Below are 7,383 nucleotides of genomic sequence, written 5' to 3'. Positions count from 1 at the left end.
GCAGCCTACATTCAATGAGGCAGTGAAAAGCTGCTTAGTAGTATCAGTCCAACCCCCAATAAACTAAGTCAGTGGTTCTCAACTTTGGTTGTATGTTATAATCACCTGGGAAACTAGTTTAAAAAAAAAAATACTGATTCTCAGGCTTCACCCCAAACCGTTTGAATCAGAACCCCTAGGGTGGAGGCCAAGGGATTGATGTTTCTTAGACGTGCCCTCTGTTATTCCAATGTGCATCCAGGATTGAGAACAACTAGTCTAAATTTTCATCCTGGAGACACTTCAGTTCTGGGAAAAGATATTAAGATAGATGTTAAGACACTATCTTAAAAACTGGTTCAATACTAAAGAATCTCTGCAACAGTAGGGGGCAAAGATTTTTATATAACTAACAATATTTTAAACCATTTAAGTGAAATTCAAATCTGAGGAAGAGAATGTAAAGTGAAAAGGACAAAAATATAATTCTGGGTTATAGCCACTTTTATAAAGCAGGGGATGATTAATAACTTAAGGGCTGTCTGAGTTTACCCCAGAATCTTTCCACTTTCCACATGCCGTATCCACAATACCACAGTGTTTCTCTGGGAGATGATCATGCTTTCCCAATAACAAATAAACATTCAGGACACAGTTTCATTATACGACACTGGCCACTTAATAAACATGCGCAAAATCTCTATCATCTGCATCTTCGTCTTTCCCACTGTTCTCTAACCCCACTGTTCTCTAACCCAGGCCTTCCACCAGTAATCTAGATTGTATCTAAAATTTTTTGAGACGTGGTTACATAACTATCCTCTTGTTCTTTCTCTCAACTGGTATTTTTCATTATTCTTTTCAGGAGATTGTCCCATTCAATTCACATTCACAAGAATAGTTCACATTAAAAAAAAAAATTGTCACTTCATCTATTTGATCTCCCCCTCAAACTGCCATTTTATCACTTTGCTTCCTTTCACTGGCAAACTGGAAAAATAGTATACTTTTTAAATAAATTCCCACTTTCTCCATTGCCATTCCCCTTCCTCGCTTAATCTCTTTTAATGTTGTATTAGCTTCACTACTCCTCTAAAATCATTTTCTTCAGTCATTAATCACTTGCTTCTGCCCCCTCTAGACCTTCTAGAAACATTTCCATCCTTTAGCTTCCATAAATTTGTACTGTATGGGTGATCCTACCTCTACGGTCCCATTGCCTTTGTCTTCTTAGTTGGATATAGTTCCTCTTCGAGCCCCCAAATGTGAACACATTCAAAGGCTTAGTCCAAACACCATCTTCTTGTCATTGTCCCTGTAATGGGCAGCTGTCCCCAGCAATTGGCAATGCTCTGCTGCCCCCACCTGGCCAAGTCCACTCTAATAACTTCAGAGGCCCACATTGGACCCTTAGCTGGAAAACCACCAGGAAAGATTTTTCCAAATTGCTTGTCACCCTTTGACCTGTTTACATTTTCAGCACACCTCGTAAACTCCAGATAATCTGTCATTGCTTCAGAATTCCTGTTCCAAACTAAACTCATCATTTTTCTCCGAAGACCTTTCTTCCCCATTCTTCCACTTAAAACCAAAACCAAACCTAGTGCCGTCGAGTCAGTTCCGACTCATAGACTCAAAACTTGGGAGACATCATTGACATCCTTCCCTTCACACATCTTATTATTGAGGAATCCTTATTTGGACTTCTTTTGTCAATCTGTTGCTTTTTGTTTGTTTCATTGGTCCCACCTGCTTGGACTCCATATTCCTCATTTAAATGACTGCAGTAGTCTTCTAATTGGACTCCCTTTCTTCAGTCTCTTCTACTACCAATTTACAGAACATACTGTGGTCGAATGAATCTTTTTGAAACATGGGTTCACTTACATATCCTCCATAATTCGAAATTTTCCAAAGCTTTCCCATTGTCTTCAGGGTAAAGTCCGTACCCTGTAGTACATAAAATTGGATATAAAGTCAGACTTTAATCAAGAGCAAGACTTGCGGCTAAACTATTACTAACCCATGTTTTCATTATATTGCACATGGCACTCTTAATATTGAAGAAAAAAATCTAAATAATAAATTCAGATAAAGATTTCAACTTCATAATGCCTCATACTTTTAATCTGCAAAAAGAAAAATAAGCAAAAATATAAAAAAAATACAAAAAATAGTCTGAAAAAGAAAGCAGTCCCCCCCCACGCCCCAACAAAGTAGAGTAAATTCACAGTATGTGTTCTTCATTCTCACAAATTTAAGGTGACTAAATTATCTTCAGCTAGATCCCAGCTCTACCATTTATTAACTGTGTGACCGAGGGCTAGTTGTTTAAGACATCTGGGCCTCATTTCCTTCTCTTAAAATGAGAATATTGTTGCCTACCTCAAAAGCTTGTTGTGCTAATTTAATACGTAAAAAGCACTTAGTCTAGTTAATTCCTGACACGTAGGAAGTGCTGAGTAAGTGTTAACGATGATGATGATGATGATAATGTAAATTGAAAACCAGTAGAAACTCTAATCCTTATTTTAAGAAATAAGTTTATTTTTTTAACTTCTTCCCACTTTAGAACATGACTCTTAGATGTGTGAAACTTAAATTAACTGAAATAATGATGTAATATAATCAGATTATGACTACCTAAATTCTTAAGCCAGAGTTTACCTGAGTCCTCTATGATATACAAACATGAGATTGGGTAACAAGAGCAGTGCTGAAGTGATAAAAATATATATATATATATATATAAATCTGAACTGAGTTTACTGATTCAAGATGAATCCTGCAGTACCTGATACAATCTCAGCATCAATGATGGCAACAGAACTTTCGGGTCTTTGACTTCTGTTTGTGAAATCATTTGAATTGCTACTAGCTACTCATGCTGGCTGAGAATGAATATGAATGATAAAGTGAAAATTAGTGTTTAGTTTCTGCTTATTATTCTACAGTTATTATGACTAAGAAGGAAGCTCATTTATCTACCGAATAAAAAGTGGGTCTTGGATAATCCTGGAAACTACATTCTTATGAACTGGCAACTTCTTTAAAATTATTTTCAAGGGTGCATTAAGAGTGTTTAAACAAAGAAGCATTTGTTCCTTCTTCATAACATAAGACTTTGGCAATGAATACTTAATGTATTTCTTTAAAATCCTGTCAACAAATGTCACAAAAGTCTGAGAATTAGGCTCAAGTTTTAGAACAGATTGTAAAAAAAAAAAAAAAAAATTAATGATTTTTATTAAGTTGAACCCCAAAAGAACTTTTGGATAGTACAGTACTGTTTTAAGCAGGAGAGATTATTTTCAAATGTAAGATTGTCACAATATATGCAATATGTGCACAATATATGCAATAATGAAATATACATTTCAAAGTTAGGTCAAGTAGGGTCTATATTTAAAAAATAGGTCTAGCCTTTTTTTATGGATATATGATGGAATTATAGCCTTTCTCAAGAATTGTGACAGAATAAATATTCTACAGAGGATCAGTTCTGCCATGTGTAAGTATATGGTATTAAAGGAATATTTTATTTATAGGTACTTGCTGTGCATTGAATTGTTTCCCCCCCGAAAATATGTTAATATCGTAACCCTTGTACCTGTGAATGTGACCTTATTTGGAAGTAGGGTCTTTGCAGATATAATCAAGTTAAGATGAAGTTATACTGGATTAGAGTGGGCCCTAGCTCCAATGACTGCTGTCCTTATAAAAAGATCACCTGAAGACACAGGGACAGAAAGAGAATGCCATGTGACTACCGAGGCAGAGACTAGAGTGATACGTCTACAAGCCAAGAAATGCCAAAGGTTGTCGGCAACCACCAGAAGCTAAAAATGGCAAAGAAGAATTCTTCCCTAGGGTCTTCGGAGGGAGCCTGGTCTGTCTTCACCTTGGTATCAGACTTCTGACCTCCAGAACTGTGAGAGAATAAATAAATGCCTATTGTTTTAAACTACCCACTTTGCACTCATTTGTTATGGCAGCTTTAGGAAACTAATACGCCACCAATTTAAATATGTTCATAAATGTAAAATAAACTCCATTTTTTAAGATACCTAACTACAGTCCAGAACCATCATAAATTAAATTCAGGCATAATTAAAGGGGAGGCTTAAAAACTTTATGCCGTGATTCTTCATTTTCATTCTACTTTGCAGTCTCCAAATGAGTCCATCGGATTATAAAGGACCTCTCCAGAGTCCTAAGGAAGAAACCTAACCTGAGCAAACAGAATATTTCACATATCACTCCTATTGGAGAACCTGCAAAGTAGGTCTCAAGAAGATGGACCTGAGGGAAGGAAGATTTGTTCAGAAGGCCTTTATCCTAAACTGGTACTTCTTAAACTTTAGTGCACATGACTCACCTGGGGGGGTCTTGTTAAAATACAGTTGCTAATTCAGTTGGTCTGAACGAGAGCCTGAGTTTCCGTATTTCTGAAGCTGCCAGGTGTTACTAACATTTCTGGAAAACAGAACACAATTTAAGAAGCGAGATCTTAAAACTAGGGCTTTGAATTGGTTCCCTGGGGTTCAACCGTGCTGAAAATTTGCATTTCCACTGCAGATATACTGAATCAGATACTGAATCACAAGATTCCCAGGTGATTCTTATGTATAATAAATTTTGAGAACTGCTGCTTTACTAGTGAAACCCTGGTGGGATGGTGGTTAAGAGCTATGGCTGCTAACCATAAAGGTCAGCAGTTCGAATCCACCAGGCACTCCTTGGAAACCATATGGGGCAGTTCTCCTCTGTCCTATAGGGTTGTTATCAGTCGGAATAGACTCGACTGCAGTGGGTTTGGTTTTGGGGCTCTACTAGTGGTTCTCAGAATTGGTTCCTAACCAGCAACATAAGTATTACCTGGGAACTTGGTAGAAATGCAAATTCTCAGCAGGGGTTCAAACCAAAACAAACAGGTTTGAAACCCTGCCTTAAACATAATACCTATCATAAATTAACAGAAAGTGACATTTTGTTTCTCAAAATTTAACCTTCTTATTCAAATATGTAAAAATGTGGAAATTTTAAAGAATCTTGTAAACATTTTAAATCTCTCTGAATTAAAGTCCAATTTAAAATATTTTCATTGCTCTCAAAAAGAAGCAGTATGAGTAGCAAAAGGAAAAAATAATTACTCTTTTTTAAAATATGATTATCATATGAAAAGGAAGCAAAAATCATCCAGAGCAGAGAGGAACAAAAATAAGGCTCAACTATGTTCCTTAGTAGAGGGTCACCAAAAATGAAGGACACCCTCAGTGAGATGGACTGACACAACAGCCACAGCAATGGACTCAAGTGTAACAACTTCACGAAGATGGCACAGGACAACTACTTAGATAGTAGATAAGTTTTATTTTAGGTGCAGAGAAAGACACAATACAGGAGAGGTAACACGACTGGACTAAACCAAAAGCAAAGAAGTTTCGTGAATAAACTGAACGGCTCAAAGACCAGTGTAGCGGGGCAGGGGTTTGGGGACCATGGTTCCAGGGGACATCTAAGTCAATTGGCATAATAAAATCTATTAAGAAAACATTCTGCATCCCACTTTGGAGAGTGGCATCTGGGGTCTTAAACGCTAGCAAGTGGCCGTCTAAGATGCATCAATTGGTCTCTACCCACCTGGAACAAGGAAGAATGAGGAACACCAAAGACACAAGGTAATTACGAGCCCAAGAGACAGAAAGGACCCCATAAACCAGAGACTACGTCAGCCTGAGACTAGAAGAACTACTTGGTGCCTGGCCACAACTGATGGCTGCCTTGACAGGGAACGCAACAGAGAACCCCTGAGGTAACAGGAGAGCAGTGGGATGCAGACCCCAAATTCTCGTAAAAAGATCATACTTAGTGGTCAGACTGAGACTAGAAGGACCTCAGAGGTCATGGTCCCCAGGCCTTCTGTTAGCCCAAAACAGGAACCATTCCCAAAGCCAACTCTTCAGACAGGGATTGGAGGGGACTATGGAATGGAAAATGATACTGGTGAAGAATGAGCTTCTTGAATCAAGTAGACACATGAGACTATGTGGGCATCTCCTGTCTGGAGAGGAGATGAGAGGGCAGGGGGTCAGAAGCTGACTAAATGGACACAAGGAGAGAGAGTGGAGGGGAGGAATGTGCTGTCTCATTAGGGGGAGAGCAGTTAGGAGCATATTAAAAAAAAAAAAAAAGACCACTGCCATAGAGTCAATTCTGACTCATAGTGATCCTACAGGACAGAGTAGAACTGCCCCATAGAGTTTCCAAGGAGCGCCTGGCGGATTTGAACTGCCGACCTCTTGGTTAGCAGCTATAGCACCTAACCACTACGCCGGAGCGTACAGCAAGATGTATATAAATTTTTATATGAAAGACTGACTTGATTTGTAAACTTTCACTTAAAACTCAATAAAAATTAATTTTTAAAAAAAGGATAAATAAATAAGATGGCACAGGACAGGCAGTGTTTACTTATGTTATACATAAGGTCGCCCTGAGTCAGAGCAGACTCTACAGCCACCTATTCTCTGGGTCAGAAAGGTAAGGCAGGAGGGAAAGCTACAGAAGGAAGGCGAGTCGGTTCAGCCATGGAAATATTAGATTTGCTGGGCTGCCTAACCTCAGTAAGGAGGTCCCCGCGGCATAATGGTTAAAAACTCCGCTATTAACTGAAGGTTGGCGGTTCGAACCCACCCAACAGCAATCTGCATCCATAAAGATTGCAGCCTAGGAAACCCTACAGGGTAGTCCTACTCTATCATATTAGGGTCTCTGAGTCGTAATCAACCTGACGACACACAACAACCAACCCAGGTAGATAGCTTTTGTATGGGATCTGGAGAGGGGGCTGAATTTTAAGTACTTAAGGCTAAAAGTATTCAGTAAGGCCCGCAGTTGCCTAATCAAATTGCTTTTATGCCTTTGGATCAGCATTACATTAGCCCACAGGGAATTTAAATACAACATAAACATGTATTTAAAGGAACTTAGAAGAAAGCTTGTTGTCCCGTCTCCTGTTTTAATTAGATATGTCTTATATAAGAAACATGTAAATGCAGACTGTGGTTTCCCTGGCAGGGCTACAGCACTAAGTAAATCCACTATAGTATTATTTTGTTTGCTTTTTTTCCCTTAATTAAGTTTTTAAAGTTTCCTTAGCTCTCTGTGTGGCTGCTTCAGCTCTGGCAGCCGGGTTTGTGGTGAAGGGTTGGGAGAGCACATACCGGCCTCCCTTCACCCCTCCAGGCGCCTAATCGTACCTCCTGTGCAGCTAGATAGGAAAGCAGAGGGAAAAACATCCCAAGTGCACAATAGATGTGTTTCATATAAATCTTCCATGGTTCTTAAGAAAAGCCCATGATTTTACCTAGCATATCGATAGGGTAAGGAGTGCTCAAAACC

This window comes from Elephas maximus, chromosome 8, assembly GCF_024166365.1.
Source record: "Elephas maximus indicus isolate mEleMax1 chromosome 8, mEleMax1 primary haplotype, whole genome shotgun sequence".
NCBI classification, from domain to species: Eukaryota; Metazoa; Chordata; class Mammalia; order Proboscidea; family Elephantidae; genus Elephas; species Elephas maximus.
The sequence above is the reverse complement of the archived record's forward strand: the minus strand, read 5'-3'. Positions refer to the sequence as shown.